We start from the raw sequence: 18,223 nt of genomic DNA on the forward strand, positions 1-18,223 counted from the left end.
CAGTGGCTACTTCTCCTCTCTTGGTGTATCTACCATACTGAGTCTTCCACTGAGAGTGGGGCTCAAACCTTTCCTCTTAAATACCTGCAGCGGATGAAGTGGTGCTTGGACTATGAGGTCCCTGCTCACTGGACCTCCCTGGTACTGCTTGCCTAGCTGCTTCATCAGAGAAGGGCACAACCTGAAGTAGAGGGACATCAAACCTGCTTGAGCACTCTATAGGCAACTCAGGACCAGCCTGCTTCTCCCTGACACAGTCAAGGATTGATCTTTGGGGACCTGGGGACAGGCCTGCAGGCCAGATCCTATACCCTTAAGATTCAATACTGCTGCTCAGGGGATTTTTTTTTAGATAAATACTACACCAGAAATGATAAAGGCAAGAAATGCTAGATTTGCATACCTAAGTATTTAAAATTTCCTTATAAAATAATAAAATATGAACAGAATTAAAGGAAAAACAAAAAATAGCATTTGTAGTATATATGACAAGAAATTAATATCTGTGATTTATAAAGCTCCTTTACAAAGTATATACATATAAATAGAAAAGCAGACAAAATAGACAAAGAGATAAAGAGATAACATCTTGAAGAAAAAATAAAAATAACCATTAAGTATATAACAATATCTATTTTTAATGAACAAAAATGTAAATTAAAACAATACAATAGAGTTTTTATTGTATCAAATTGGTAAATATACAGAATTAAGAACAAGCAGCTTTGACCTTGGTGCAGACAGATGGGGACTTTGATATGCTGTTAGAGGCAGAATAAGTTTGTGTACCCTTCTTAATCCCCATGTGCTAGTCAAGGGTTCCCAGAGGAATAGAACCAATAGGATGTGTGGATGCATGTGTGTGTGTATACCTATATATATATATAAATATATAAAGAAATTTATTATAAAGTTTGGCTCATGAGATTATGGAGGTTGACAAGTCCCAAGATCTGTAGTTGGCAAGCTGGAGACCCAGGAGCACTGATGATGTAGTTCTCGTTCAAAGGCTGCCAGTTTCAAGACACAGGAAGAGCCGATGTTTCAGCTTGAGTCTAAAGATAGGAAAAAAAATAATGTCTCAGACTGAAAGCAGAGAGGCAGGAGAAATTTCTTCTTTTTTGAGGGAAGAGTGAAACTATTTGTTCTTTTCAGGCCTTTAACTGATTGGATAAGGCCCACCAACATTAGGGAGGGCAGTCTGTTCTAGTCAGGCTACCAATTTAAATTCATTACAAAACACCCTCCAAGAAATACTCAGAATAATATATGTTTGACCAAATATCTGGGCACCTTGTGGATCAGTCAAGTTGACAGATAAATTGTACTTATATGTGTGTACATGTATATATGTATGTGTGTGTATATGTATGCACACACATACAAAGTCTAGAAATGTGTGCACACACAGTTGAAACTACCAAATATATTTGTAAGAATTTGCAAGAATTTATTCTAAGGACATTACTAACAATACATGTGAAGATTTAATTACTTGAATCTTTGTTACACCATTTTTAATAAAAAATTGGGAAATAGTATAGTAAGGTTAAAAAGTATATGCAATATGATGCAAATTTCATTTAGAAAACACATTTGCATACACAGGAAAATGTCCAGAAGCTGTTAATATTGTTCTGTCAATACTTGACAGAATTATAGGTGATTGTGTTTATATGTTTTATGATTATTATTCAACAAATATGAACTAGATGTATAATAAAATATTTTTAAAAGTAGATAAACTGCCACATTTTGATGTATTTTTTTTACTCTGAATCTGTATCTATTTAACAAATAGGTTAAGTATTGTGTTTGTGTATTGCTTTGTTCCTGTTAGTATTTTAAATACATATTTATTTTCCATGTCATTTACACTATTTGAAAGCATAATTTAACATATCTGCAGGAAGCTTCATTATTTGTATGGACCACAATTCATTTAATCATATTCTATTATTAAACAATATAAATATTTATAATAATGGAAAATTGGAAACACTGAATATATATCTTGATCCCTAGTTCTCAATATCTTCTTAGTACAGAGTTCGAAAATGGAGCTACTTAGTCAAATTAAATTTTTAAGGTTTTTGATATGTATTCTGAAATTGTCTCCTAAAATAACCTGAACAAACTTCAAAATTTTCTCCTGCCATTTCCCAAGAATGCTGAGTTCATCCTCACATCAGAAGTATGACTTAAATAAGCAAAAATCCTCTGACAATTTGAGTAGTTAAATATGGTATTACATTAAGTTTTTATAATTTTCATGCCTTTTTTCTAGTTATCTAATAAGGTTGAATATTTTTCAGATTTATTATCTACTTATTGGCCATTTATTAGCCATTTATATGTCCTTTATTCATTTATTCCCTTGATTTTTCTGTGTATACAAGGCAAGGGAGGAGAACCTCATTAAGTATGAATCTTTACATTGTGGAAATTTAATTCTTCACATATTTGTAGCTAATGCTTGATCCCAATTGGTGCTTTGTGAATGTTCTTTTAATAATAACTAACATTTATTTAGAGTTTGTTATAGGTCAAGCATTAAGTGCTTTAAATATATTATCTCATTAGGTTTTATAATAACTTTATGCTTAAGTGTCATTATCCCCATTTTACAGATGAAGAAATTGAGACATAGAGTAAATGTTTTGCCTGATGCCAGAGACTGTGACCTTTCAGTGTCTAGATCTAATCATGGCTCCACAAATTGAGAGGCTAATAGCTTCCCGTTGTCCCAGGATCCCAGAATGGATGGAAAACAGGAAGGAGCCATGAACAGGAGTATCTGGATACACAATGATAATAATGGAAATTTCCTCCATGGATTGGAGCTCATCAACAGGTTGAATTTAATGTGCTTCAAGAACTTGCATCACCATCCAGTTTGATATATCCATGTACTAAAACAAATAGGGGTCTATCCCTATATGGCTTGGCTATAATTCTCTATGTTTTTACTCATTTGCACATTTGAAGAAGGCCATGAATATTTATGCACTTTGGAGATAGTCCTGTACCTAATGAATCCCTAGGCCCTTCTTGCTCTCATTTGTTCACGTTTTGAATTTTTAAAAAGGTATTTATAGTTAATTTTATGACTTTACTGCATGATTTGCATTGATGGTTTATCTCCATAATAGAAGGAATAAATTTACTTGTGTACATAGAATTAACAAATGTTAACATTTGATCATATTTGCAACATATATATGCGTGTGTGTATATATATATATATATATTTTTTTTTTTTAGTCACAAGTTAGCATTCACTTTATTCCTGCTTTCTAAGCCTATTCTTCTGTTTCCCTCTCTACAAATAGTTAATATCAAGAGAGTTTACAGCAAAATCACAGACTTGATCTATGTTGCAGCTTTGGGTGAAGTCTTCATTGTCATAAACCTATTCACTAGAATGTCATTTATTAAAGTAACGAATGGTTTTATATTTAAAATAAATAACAAAAATAATTTATTTTAATGGTATTTACAAATGTTAGTTTTTATAACTTTAAAACTTGAATCTTATTAAACAGAGCTCTTTGTTTTAAATCAAGTCCTTGCCTGTGCAGAAGAGAACTAATATTCATAAGGATAATCCAATTACTATACATATACCTATTGTCTTATGACTCTTAAAGGAAGAAATTTTAAAATTTTAATTGAATTTTAAATTAGGAAAAGATCTTGGAACTTATCAAGCCTGATGTCATAATTTCAAAGATCAGGAAGCCAAGGTCAAGAGTGCTCAATTGACTTGTTCAAGGGCATGTAGCAGTTAATGAAAGACCCAAGACTTAAATCCAAGTCTGCTGACTTATTTTGAGATCAGTGTTTTCCCTACTGATACCATGTTGTTCTTCAGAAAATGAGACCTTCTAAAAATACAAGGTTGGAGGATACCTATTGGTGTATCATTTCCTTGGGAAATGCTCACATACCTGTACTGGGATTAGATTACCAGGAGGGGTAGAAATATTACCATAAAAATGATTAATATTGGATTCCATAAGTGATGAAAGCCCTAAATGAGTGCCTAAGGACTTTGATTTTAATTAAATATCACTTTGTTACTACTTATACTTAAGTTTATTCTGTAAAGTTTCTTTTCATAGATCTAGAAGTAAACAGCTGCCTAGGAGGGTGCTGAGTTCCAGGTATTTTAATGTCCCCACATTCCTGGGGGCTGCCCTGTGAAAGGTTTAGGTCGAGCATCTATCTTTTGGCAGTTAAATAGTACCTTCTTAGGACAAAGTCTAGAATGAAAGGTGTTACTTTCAACTGAGCATTTAAGTTGCAGTTAAGAAAATATAGTAAAATAATTTTACTAATAAGCCTATAGTAAAATAATTTTACTAATAAGCCATTAGTAAAATTTTGGTAGGTGGGAGGATGAATAACATAGGGAAGAAGGGTCCAGAAAACTAATCATTTAAAATAGCAATGTGTTTTTATAGCCTTTATTGTTCAAAAAGTGCTTCCATTTTTATGTTTTTTTATTTTGTTGGCACATATTGTAAGAAACTAATTACTAACATTTTGGCAAAGAAGTTTTAATTTTGCAGCAGAAATTAGAAGAAGGAATGTTTTCTTACAATACTAGAAACATTTCTGTCTGTTTAATTGCATTACTTGGTGCTGATTTTAAATTGCAAGAAAGGAAAGGAAGATATATTAGGGTAGTCCTAAGAATAATTGAATTGTTTTAGATACTGTTGCTGTTTTTTAATACAGAAGCAATAATCCATACCATGCATAGTTTTTTAAAAAAGCATAAAAACATAAGAAATGTACCCTATACCTCTTTGTATAAAATAAGAACAATGATAACTTACATTTGCTTTACTGATTTTTTTTTCCAAGAAAACCTTAACATTTTTGGATGTTATTGCACTAGTCTTCATGAAATCTTTAGGCAAAGGGAATCAGTAATCTACAGGGAAGAAGTAGAAATATCAATAGCAGGTACGTTCATTACTTAGATCTCAAAATCACATTTTCACACCTAAACAATGTTATTAATCAACAGAACTATCATAAAATGGTTATTTAAGGTATATTTTGTGTTGTCCCATGTGTTAGGTTAGATCACACAGCCTATTTAACCCACAATGTAAGTGAAAAGCAAGAAATTCCTTCCATTTGCTTCTTCACACATTGCAACTTGAATTATTTGATGCAGCTGAGTTAATGGCCAGTTTTACCACTTTAGTGTTCATTTCTGCAAAGGTACCACCAACATTGTGGAATTTGCACAGGTGTAACATAGACAACGTAATATAAACAACCACATTTACATTGTGAAATTTTGGCATAGATAATATTTTATCAGTCTTTACATTGGGTTCTTATAACAACCTTGTAGTTGGTATTTTGGATTATCAATAATTTATGAAATACTTAAAAATAGGAAAGCCTTAAAAAATTTTACTCATTTCATTCAACAATATGCCTACTATGATCTAGCGCAGTCTTGGATTAGGTGTGAAATATGACTAATAAAGACATTTTCCAGCTTGGCCATTGCTTTAAAATTACCAAAGAAAACATACTGCCAAAAAAATGTGTGTACTGTACTCAGTGCTGGACACAACACCAGACTGTACTTGGAGAGATTCACAATACGCAAGCGTGTGTTGTAGTAATGACACTTTATTATATTGTAAAAAAAAAAAAAATCAGAGGCTCAATGAAGTTTCAGAGTTTTTTTTTTAGTAAGTAGCAATTCATGAATTGGGGATCACCAAACTGAAATAGGTTTAGTGTTCCAATGAGAAAGCATCAGAAACAAGTATTTATAGGGTGAATACAGAAGCAAAATAAGAAATTATTTGATTGGTTGCAGTTATAAAATTTCCTTTTTGGTTTACCTTGTTGGAAAATACCTCACATAACCATATATTAGTTGGCTATATATGCTTGACTAAAGTTAAGTTTTGTTTTTGTCTAACATAAGCATTTTTCAGAAATGACCCAAGTTAAATTCCACTTATGTTTGCAGTTTAAGCAAGGTTAAGGCTATTTTTAAGGCCTAATTGGTTTTGTAATCTCAGGACTTTTTCAGGCCCTGCCTCCTTTTAAAATTTCCTTTTACAGGATGTAGGGGTATATGTGTGTGTAGTATTATATTCAATATATAGATTAGTAAAATATAAGTGGTTATTATAGCTTAAATTTGCTTATTTATGTATTATTATTTTTGAACAAAAAGATTCTTATTAGTCTTCCTTCAAGATTGTAGATAAATTCAATAGAAGTATCCTGGGATTACAAGCTACTATTTTGTCTATTACTGACACTTTCATCCTTGTGTGTTAGTATTTTCCTAATACTACAGCCAGAAAAGTAACACAGAGACAAATTTAATGCTAAAGCTGATCCAAAATGATGAATCTAGATCAGTTAGGTGTGTTTCTATGGAGTATAAATGGATTTATGAAGAGTTTAAATTTTTTCCCAAGTGACTACATGAGATTCTGGGCTAAGTAAAACATCTGGGAAATGTTAGTTGGAAAGCTAATCGTAATAAACACATTTGCTTTCAGAAGCTTCTGTGGGAGGCCAGAAAGCTAGGAGGACAGGAAGAAAAGAGGATAAGATGTGCTATCACAAAAGGGTTGAAAGAGCCATATATTTACGACTTTCATTGGATGTATTCTTCCAGAATTAAGGGCCATTCTTCTTATGCAAAATCAAAAAGAAAATAAAAAGGGGAAGCCTGGGATGTTTGTTTTAAATAAATCCCTGCTATTAAGGATTTTCCACAGATGTCTACAAAATCCAGACAGGTAATATAAATGAGAGAAGCAGGTGTGACTGTACTGAAGAGCAGAGCACAAGTCCTATCTAAAACTGGCAGTCACTACCCAGTTCCAGGTAATTGTTGGCAGGTAGAGCTGTGGGCCAACTGTTCCCTAGATTTGCAAATTTTTCAGAGGAAGTGAAGAATATATTTTCCTGTGAAATCAAGTGATTTAAAGAGAAAGTCAACTTCCTTTTTAACCCTGTGTAGGCAGAACATGTCTATTGTTCTCCAATTTGTCCCGTCTCAGTTATCATGAGAAATGCCAAATATTGCTCTATGTATCAGTAAGGATGCTTGGGGCTGCAAAACCAGTGGATAGCAAGGATATCAACAGTTCAATTAGCAGTCCCAAGGTTGGTTCACTGGATCAAGGATGTCTTCTAGAACCCAAGCTCTTTCTCTTTCCATCCTCTGTTCCCCCATTCTCAGCACATGGTTCTCATCTTAAGCTAGTTGCCTCATGGCTGAAACAGCCCCTGTTATTTTATCTTCACACATCCACATCAGAATGGGTGAGAGAAGAGCTTTTCTGTCATGCCTCTTCCCCTTTAGGAAGGAGAAAGTGTTTTTTTCCCAGAATGCCTCAAGACACTAGCTCTCATCTCATAGGCTCGCACTGGATCACCTGCAAGAGAGGCTGGGAACGCGAGTAGCTGGCCTCCACAGTCTTAGAGTGGGAGGCGGGCAAGGCGAAAGAGGACTGAGGTGGATACTAGAGGGCCAACCATGGTGGTGTCTGCTGGGTCACTCAGTCATTATAAATTTGTATTTCTTCAGTTGTACTCCTGTAGCTGAGTTAGGACTTATACACAGCACTGCAGCAATACATTTTTTCCATCAGAAATAGAGATAAAATCACTGTTGATAAAAAGAGTAACAGCTCCAGATTCTAGAAGTTCTTGATGAAAAAGGTCATGATAGCCTTGCTGATATCATTGTATGATAATACACTCTGAATTAGTTAGGAAGTGAAATCACAAGAAAAATGTTTCAAAAGCCTTGGGGTAACCTACTAATGTCATCTTTAAAGAAATAAGTGGGTGTTCTGAGAATGGCACTTCACCTCTCTGGGGTTTGTTCACCAAAAAAACTTCAGACAAATCTAAATTGAGGAACATTCATGAGAAAAAAAAAAAACAACAAAAACTCATCTGTGCTCATCATAACTGTCAAGGCCAAAAAGGATAAGGGAATTCTGAGAAACTGTCACACCCAAGAGGCGCCTAAGGAGACAAAATGACTAAATAGAATGTAGTATCCTGGAACAGAAAAAGAACATTGGAGCAAAACTGGTGAAATCTGAGTAAAGTTGCAATATATCAATGTTGGTTTCTTAGATTTGAATAATGCGCTAGGAGGATATAAGATGTTAACAATAGGGTGAACCAGGTAAAGGGCATATGAACATTCTCTGTATTATTTTTGTAATTTTTCTGTAAATTCTATTTTTTTTTCCTCCCAATTTCCCAGTAGAGCTCAATTGTCAATTTATCTGTAGTACAAGAGTTTGGTATCAGCTTTATTCTGCAGGAAAACATTTGATTGATGCATGTTTATGATTTAGGTCATATTTATTGATAAGTAGTATTTTAGGGCAGCAATTTCTATTATCCATATAGATTATTTCATCTTCTGAAGTTTTATTGATATCTCTTTTCTATACCCCACTCTGTTTTGAATTCCCATAAATTCCTTTAGCCATTCTGTAACTTTCTTTTTTTCTTTTTGTCCATTTATTTATTTATTTAAATTTCAGAAAATTATGGGGGTACAAACATTTTGGTTACATGAATTGCTTTTGTGCAGTTTTGAGTCAAAGTTATAAGTGTGTCCATAACCCATTAGGTGTGAATTTACCCATCTCCTCCTCTGTCCTCCCATGTGCTTGATTTCCTTTGAATTTTGTGACCATATGTGCACATGAGTGTTAATCTATAAGTTTCAATTACATAGTGAGTATGTATGGTTTTTGTTCTTCCATTCTTGTGATACTTCACTTAAAAGGATGGTCTCCAGTTCCATCCAGGTTGTTACAAGAAGTATTAGTTCACCATTTTTTATGGCTGAGTAATACTCCATGGTATACATATACCATATTCTATTGATCTACTCATGTATTAATGGGCACTTGGGTTGTTTCCACATTTTTTTGATTATGAATTGTGCTACTATAAACATTCAAGTGCAAGTGTCTTTTTTATAAAATGTCTTTTTTTCCTTCAGGTAAATACCCAGTAGTGGTATTGCTGGATCAGATGGTAGTTCTACTTTTAGTTCTTTGAGGTGTCTCCATACTACTTTGCATAGAGGTACTAGTTTGCAATTCCAACAGTGTATAAGTGTTCCTTTCTTTGTGCATCCTTGCCAGTGCCTGTTGTTTTGGGACTTTTTGATAGAAGCCATTCTCACTAGAGTTAGGTGATATCTCATTGTGGTTTTGATTTGTATTGCTCTGATGATTAGAGATGTTGAGCATTTTTTCATATGTTTATTGGCCATTAGTCTATCTTCTTTTAAAAAGCTTCTGTTCACGTCTTTTGTCTACTTTTTAATGGCGTTGTTTGCAAAGAATTTATGAAGAAGACCCCAAAGGCAATCACAGCAGCAACAAAAATAAATAAATGGGATCTGATTAAATTAAAAAGCTTCTGCAGAGCCCAGAAAACAATCAATAGAGCAAATAGACAACCTGTAGAATGGGAGAAAATATTTGCATGCTATACATCTGATAAAAACCAGAATCTACAAATAACTCTGTAACTTTCAAGACAAAATAACAGATGCTGAACTTTACCTCTTCCCTGGGCCTCAGTTCTGTTCCCCTTGCTCTGTAGACTTGTCTATATCCTTGAAGGATTTCAATGGTGGTCCAGAAAGGCAAACCTTTTTCCGTGGTCAGTTTACTTGAACAAAGTGACTTGGATTCTTGCCTGGGGTTCTTAGCTTCCTCTCTCTAGGGTTCAATAAAAACCAAAACAGATACTGAGAGAATTTTATTAATTAGACCTTCTGAATTTATAGGGAAACCTGGAGCTCTAATAAATAAGGCAGTATCAAGATACAATGGCCTGACATTTTTGAGGGAAAACAAAATAGGTTACCAAACCAAGGACCTAGGTATAGAATTAAATATAGAATCTAAGTAGTAATAAAGGACTTCAAGTTTTTAAAATCTCAGTTTCTCCTTTGCTTGATTATATTACCTTTTTCTTTCAAGAGGAGTATTTCTTATTTTCATTTTATATAGGCATATGTGAGTGTCATTGAAATGTGTGAGTAGTCAGAGAACTCAAAGTGTAATTAATAGAAATCACTCATATGGGCTCCTGAGCCCTACGCTTTCTTTCAAAGGATAGTTTCCAGTTCTTTATAAATGGCACTTAAAGAAATCAAATAGAGGTAAAAATTTTGTTTCTTTAATCACTATAATCAGATCCAACAGATCAATTTTTTTCTATCATACGTAGAAAACAGTGAATGTGTGTTCAGAAGATACTTTTCCTAGTTTCCTCAAACTGATGAAAATTCTAATTCTATCGCTCTCATCTTTCTGGATGAATTGGAAGGATGCTATCACATTCTTAAAGCCAACATTCTTGCTTGTCTCTTTCCCTTCTTTGTAGATACAGCTCCTGTTGAAGTAATGAGACTCTCTTCAAGGGAAAGTTGACTTTCTCACATGTTTGTGCATACTGGGAGAATAAGACTTTCATACAGTGTTGATTCTTTTTTCAGTGCACCTTGGGTTGTAATTCTTTGAGGCTACAAGGAACAAAGGGGCTTTCAACAAAGTGGATATTTCTTAGGAAAATGTATTGAGTGGGTGATGGTAGGAAACACCGTATGCAGTTCTTGACATCCATAGTAAATCTGCCTGCTGATCTGAGACACATGCAAAAGACATTTAAATATGTTTTGATTCTCTGTGTACTTCACATGACATTTAACTGTAGCTTGGAAATTCCTAATCTTTTTGACTATGAGTGCCCCCTTTTAATACATAAAATTATTTCATATTAGCAGGAACACTAGTGGTCTTAGAGTCTGAGAGAAGGAGCATATAAAGAAAGGATGTTTGAGGAATCACTTAAGTAATATATATTGAAATCCTTAAAAGCATATATATTTTGACTTAGCAATTTCACATCTAGGGTATTTACCCTAAACAAATAATTAAGGTTGTACATGATATTTAGCTCTGGCAGAAATGTTTATAACAGCATTGTTTATTATAGTGAAATATTAGAATAATTTAAATCTTCAATAATAGGCAAATGTTTAAGTATAGAACAGGCCAAAACACTAGTCAATATTTTAAAATGATTTATAAGTTGGATATTTGTTCACATAAAGTATGCTCATAATATATTAACCTAAATGCATACTGTATTAACTAAAAACTATAATATAGCATAATATATTTATATGGTATGTATTCTTTAATCTGAACCAAACAATGAAATGATACATAATTTCAGTAGTTATTCTTTCAGTGAAACTACATTGAGAAACTGTGTTAGTGCTACTAAGTGAATATATTCTTTATCACTCACAAAGCCTTTTGAAAGACAGTGGTGTGTATTTGCAGGTTATGTTTATTAATTCTGTGGCCTGGGCTCAGATTCCTTCATGGGCTGCTTGCAATAATTCAGTGATCCCTCTAGGGGTCTGAGGTTCTGAGGTTGTGAATTGCTAATTTATTTTAGAACTTTCTTCATGTTCTTATTTCAAGTACCTTGTTGTAATTAATTCACACATATCTTTTATTTATAAATTCATTTTTAGCATTAAGTTTTCTGCTTTTATGCAATTGGATAGGAACCATTTTTTTTTTTTTTTGCTGAGCCTGAAACTGAGCTGATTCTTCTTACTTAGAACTCTTAGGCTTTCACAGTCTATGTCCTTTTTTCTTCTAGTCATGGCTATTAAAATCCGAAGAATCCTTCAAAGCCCAGTTCAAACTCTCCTTTCTCTATAAATCTTCCCTGATCACACATTCCTCGACTATCTCTTATTAGATGTTAAGCTCCTCGAGGACAAGTGCTTCTTTTCACTTCCCACGCCACATCTATCACATTGTTTCATATACACTAATTGTTCAATAATCATTTTTGAATTAGTTATTTGCCAGTGCAAATAGCTATAGAAAACCCAAGAGGTCAATTTAAAGCAATTCCTCTTCCTTGAAGAGGAATCTGATGAATTACAACATTAATAGTATCCGAATGAAGTTGCTAATTTTTAAAAATGACAGCATAATTTTAGAGGTGCTTTAATAAAAAACAACAATAACAAAACTCTAACAACCCCCTGGGGGTTGAAATGCTATTCTATATTTTTTATATTAATGAAAATGACAATTTAGGACTTTTTTTATTCTGCAAGGACCTTTTCTTTATAAGTGTTATGTATGGTATTTTAAAAAATCCAGGAAGGGAATCTATCAATGTTTAATGAAACTGCATGCTGTTATTACCTGGAGAGGGTCCAGTGATTGATTTCACAACCTTCTTCCCAAAATTTTCTTTATTTCTTATAGCTTCTAGGCTAAAATTACTCATGTCTAAGACCTACTTTAGTATTCACCCACCAAAACTGAAAATTTAAAAGAAATGAAGGTAGTGGTGGGGGCTGTGGAATCCCAGTGCTTAATTATAAAAGTCAGAAAAATGTATCCCAATACCACTCTGATTTCCCTTTTTTAATAACAGATGCATAATCACATTTAATTAAGAGAATCCTTTTTGTCTCTCTAAAATCCTTTCATCGTCTGTTTTCCTATCTCACACTTATTCTGTCATTTTTAATTTCGTGTTCTTACCACTAATGTGCAGTTTCCTTATCCACCAATGTCATCTACCCATTTCCTTCAGGAGAGCACAGCCCAGTCCGAGTCTCTCGCTAATAACACCATCTGAACAACCTATTATGAAATTCTTAATTTGGCAGACAGGCTGCATTATTTATGTGGAGCTGATAAGGCACAAAACACATGGTTGAGTTTCCTGAGGAATTTTACTATTTAACACCTCCACAAGGCTGAATCTTTTAAAACATAGCTTGTACAAAGCTTTCTTTGTTTCATTTGTGTCTTGAAAAAATGGCACAAATAATGGAAAGCCGAGAATATATTTGTACATTTTAAACGTTCAGTATATTCTATAGGTTCAAGTAATATAATTAGGTATTTATGGGCTCATGTCAAATTTTTTGGCATCTTTATTACTCAGAATTAAGAATTGAAGCAATAATTCATCTTATTTTTTTCCTCTAACTCTTTTGTTCCCTATAGATTGTTCAGGAAAGTTTGAATTCTAAACATCACAGAATCTTTCTTCATAATTCATGACAATTACTTCTACTACTTTTTATTAAAAAAAAAACAACAAAGGTTTGTTTCTTAGAATTCCATAATAAACAAATCATGATTTAATGTGATTTCCAGAATAATTTTCTCTTCAGGGTTTGTCAAAGCCTATAAAACAATGGGAAATAAAACTTTTGTTCTCATTTTAAATGTGTGAATTTTAACATTGCATTCTTTAGTATCACATGGATGTGTGATGTCACAAAATATACTTCTTAGTGTGACAATGAGCATTTTGCCACTTCTGTACACTAACCTAATTCTCAATTACTGTTATAGTTAATCATTCTATTGGGCAAGCTACAATCTTGTAGCTTCATGTAATACAATGCATTACATTGTATATGGCTAATTCATTTTTAACTCTTTTGCTTGACACATTTAATCATGAATTTTCCTATATTAAATTGCTATTGTGATGTTTAAGTTTCTTTCTGGCTGAATGTCAAGCATCTTTTAAAATTTATTTTAGACCATGAGCATATAATTCATGAGACTTGTGCTTTCATTAAGTTGAACTCTAACAAAAATTTAGACACTGATATTCAATAGGAATTTGCTCCTTACATTTTTAGATGGGGTTGAGAATGTCACAAATAGCCTAAGGTAGGCTAGCACTGTTTGGGAGTAGTCTTTTTGGGGGGCATGGTAAGGGAAAGCTGAGAACTGCACCTTATTTTGTTCTGAGGGGTATAAATGAGAGAATATATGTTTATAATGTTATAACTAAGTGGTTAACATGCAAAAACAAGATATAGCTCAATTATGGTCATAATAGGCTAATATACCCAGATGATCATAGTAAAATATATGTAAAGGTATTTGATTTACTTTTCTATTTATTTTTAACAAAATATTTCAAACTATTAGAAAATAAAACAATATCCATCCATGCATCTGTTTCTGAGATTGAACAAATTTTAACATTTTGTCATATTTACATCTGATCTCCCTCTCAAAATAAACTTTTATAGTTACATCTGAATTCTAATTCTTTCATCCCTTTTATTCTTCTTCAAGAAAAGCATTATCCTGGAGTGAGAATGAGTCATCCCCACATATTTTTAAATGTTTTTTTCTATTTGTGTCTGTATCCATAAACAATATACACTATTGTGTGTTTTAAATGTGTGTATATGTGTTGTTATATATGTTTCTCTTTTTCAATTCTCTTGATTTTATCACTCAACATTATGTCTTTTGAAATTTATCCATACTGACACATTTTAACTACCATATAGTATTTCAAGGTGTGAATAAACTCTAGTGTTTCCATTCTTTTACAGATGGGTCATAACCTTCTTGTTTTATTTTATTTTTTCAGTACTGCAGTGAACAGCTTTGCTCAAGTCTAGTTTAGAGACATTCACAACATCAGGGAAGAGGGGATTTTACTTCAGGAGACTGTGTGCTATCTGCAGGAAAATCAAATCACAATTCTCTGCACACCTGTTTCTGCTTGAATCTCCTATTTTAATTTCATTTCAGGTATCCCTTGGTTAGTTACGTTCATATTAAACTTTGCTTAAGATAAGGACCATACATTTTTCAATTAAGTGCTATAGTGCTACTCTAAGTGGTTAGAATGATAACCATGAAAAATGTCTTTTCTAAAAGTTAATGCTTTATAGCACTATAGAAATATATCTCCTACTAAGCTAAATCCACCGCTTTAGGTATCTTGTATTTTTATGTATTTGTACTCTACTTGGCTTGATTTTTGACTTGTAGTGTTGGAAAGAGAGAAGAGAATTTTTTTTTGTCTTCTATTTTAGCTGTGATTTTCTAATATGTTGTACCACTACAACTTGTGCCCGTTAAGGTGTGATAAGGCAAAGGAATTACGTAATTTATTTGAAAGCGAGAAAGGTATTTGCTAGTGAAGGTCATTTAAAGGATTTAGAAAAATAAATTAGTTTGAGGTGATTTTGTACTATATTTGATTATGGTTAATATTATTAACAAGAACAAAAATTAACCTAACTAAACAATTTCTCCTTTGGTAAATTTAAAATATCTTCAACTACATTCTCACACATTAGAGCATTAAAATATATTCCATCAGACCATCACAGTGGCTGGCTGGTGCTGGTGTGAGAAGAGCCATCCCTTATGCTCACGGAGAACAGCTTGGTGCCCAGTTATCTGGGCTCTGTGAGCGTGTGGTCCTGGGATGGCAGTGGACTGTGGCTCTTTTACCACTAGCCTCTCAGTGACCGTGGTGAAAGCTATGAATGAAGTGCAGCTGCCAGCAGTCTGGAGGGTTAGCTATAATGAGTGTTTCTCTCTAGAAATCTTGTCTCTGAGTAGACAATACAGGAAAATTTTGAAAGAAATAATTGGTTCACCATTCAATTTGAAGTTAAATTCCAACCACCTTTCATTAGCCTGTGGATCTGCTAATACACTCTATCTTTTCCTCTGCAATTTAGAATATATTTTTAAGAAGAGTTGGAACAGGAACACATTCGGCAGTGTATCCTTTATTATATAAACAGTAGAAAAGGCATTGATGATCTCAATCCAATCTGGAAAGATAAAATTTTTCAAAGACAAACTTTTAATTAAAGGCAATTACTTCTGCCATATGGAAAGATATTCTTTAAGCTGTGATGTACATAACCCATATGGGCTAAGAAGTCCCATAGCATAAAACACATCCCATGAGGAAGGAAGGAGTGGGGCTCAGGGGTCCCTTGATATGGAGGCACTAATGGGGAAGTTTTCTCTATCCTTGAATAATTATAACTACTGAATTAATTGTGGCTTTTAGATTTTAGTGGGAAAGAGACTCTCTTGGTGATTACATCTGTGGTTTCCTAGAATATACTTAGGGCATAGGGAAACTTTAAAAATGTTCTGTATAGAGGTCCCTAAAAAAATTAAAAGTAGAATTACCATATGACGCATCAATCCCCCTTCTGGTATATACCCAAAGGAAATAAAACCAACACCTTGTAAAGGTATCTGCACTCCCATTTTTATTACAGAATTTTTCACAGTAGCCAAGATATGGAAACAATCTAGATGTCTTCCGGTGGATTAATGGATAAAGAAACTGACACACACACACACACACACACACACACACACACACAAATATTTTTCAGACTTAAGAAAAATACTACCACTTTCAACAACATGGATAGACCTGGAGGACACTATGCTAAGTGAAATAATCCAGACACAGAAAGAAAAATATTACATGATCTCAATTATATGTGGACTCTTAAATTAAAAAAGATCAATAGGGAATAAAATGGTGGTTACCAGGATTGGCGGGGTGGGTGGGAAGAAATAGGGAAATGGAGGTCAAAGGATACAAGGTAGTGGATATATAGGATGAACAAGTCTAGATATCTAATGTACAACATGAGAATTATAGTTAATAATAGTGTATTGTATTCAAGATTTTTGCTAAATAAGTAGATTACAGCTTCTCTTGTCACAGGGGAAGCAAATGGGTAACTATGTGAAATGATGGATATGTTCATTTCTTTCACTTTAGTGACCATTTTACTACATATGTATCTTATAACATCATGTGTATACCTTAAATATACACAATAAAATTTATTAAAATTTCAGAAAAATTTATTGATACCTAAAAAATATGTTCTGGATGTCACCCACACCCTCCAAAAGGCAAACTAATTACAAATCCATTAATTTATTTTTTAGAACACCTGTGCAATAAGAAATTAATTCATTTATTGTAATATTTACTACAAAGATAGTTGGTAGGATGAAGTTAATGACTGCCATCACAATCGACTGACCCTGAGCAGAATTTATTTATAGTAGCATAAGAACACAGTTTATAAAAGATTCTTAAAAAATAAGATGTTGGAATAAAACATAGATACATTTTTAGTTACTAAAATGCCTACAGTTTCAATTTATGTGTCGATCAAATTGTATGAAATTCCTGTATTGAGAGAAATATTACAACCTTTAGAGTAAATATCACTCTTCCCAAGCTCAACAGGAGTCATTTGGCAGCTTCAGGTATCTTAATTACTAGGTATACTTAGGGCATAGGGAAACTTTAAAAATGTTCTGTATAGAGGTCTCTAAAAAAATTAAAAATAGAATTACCGTATGACTCATGTCCACTCATGTGGACTCATGTCCACTCTCGTCCACTCACGTCCACCTACGTCCACTAATGTGCACTCATGTCCACGCACATCCACTAATGTCCGCCAACGTCCAATCATGTCCACTATCGTCTACAGCCTTGTGGTTTCTCCAAAGTTTAAGACTGGATATGCTCTGACCTGACTTGCCAGATGAGCGTTTCTCACCGTTGTCTTATTTCTGATCACAATAGCAGGAAGCTCTGACTGTCAAAATCCCAATTAGTTGTCAGAGCTAAAGAACCCACCTTAATGGTATCAAGCAGCATTACCCTATGGAGGAATAAATGTGTGAATGCATGTAAATGCTTAAAATGGTACTTGGCACTAAGTAAATGTTAGCTATTATTAGAATTATTTAATACTCTGAATGATTCCCAAAACAATGAGGTACATTTTGAAAAGGAATGTAGTAAAAATATTCTTCACACTGATCCTGCTGTGTCCGAGTGGGTAGAATGTCATAATCCTAGACAACCAACCACTTGGAAATGTTTTTCTTCTTAGAGCTGTAAAATATGTTTGAACTACTTTGAAAATCAAAGCAATCCAAACGTATTTGTTCATTCCCACAATGGATGGCAATCTGTGAATAGTGAGTAAAGGTGTTTTTAGTTTTGGAAGTTGTAGGATAGTGAAGTTTCTAGACCAGTAGTTTTATTTCATAGAGCCTGTACAATTTGCATATGTAAAAATAGTCCTACTGAATCCCAGAGGGGCTGGATTTCAGGAATACCAGCAACTCCACAGGCGTGCACAGAGAGAGATTGTTCTAAGAATGAGCTCTCTGAAAATGTCACAACATTTTCTTGTAGCATGGTCATTTGCTGACTATTTTTCACATTGTGTCTAGCCTTCTTAATACCAAGACTCTCTTTAAAATGCCAAAGATAACCTTCCAAA

Source organism: Lemur catta, chromosome 1 (assembly GCF_020740605.2).
Source record: "Lemur catta isolate mLemCat1 chromosome 1, mLemCat1.pri, whole genome shotgun sequence".
Classification (NCBI taxonomy): Eukaryota; Metazoa; Chordata; class Mammalia; order Primates; family Lemuridae; genus Lemur; species Lemur catta.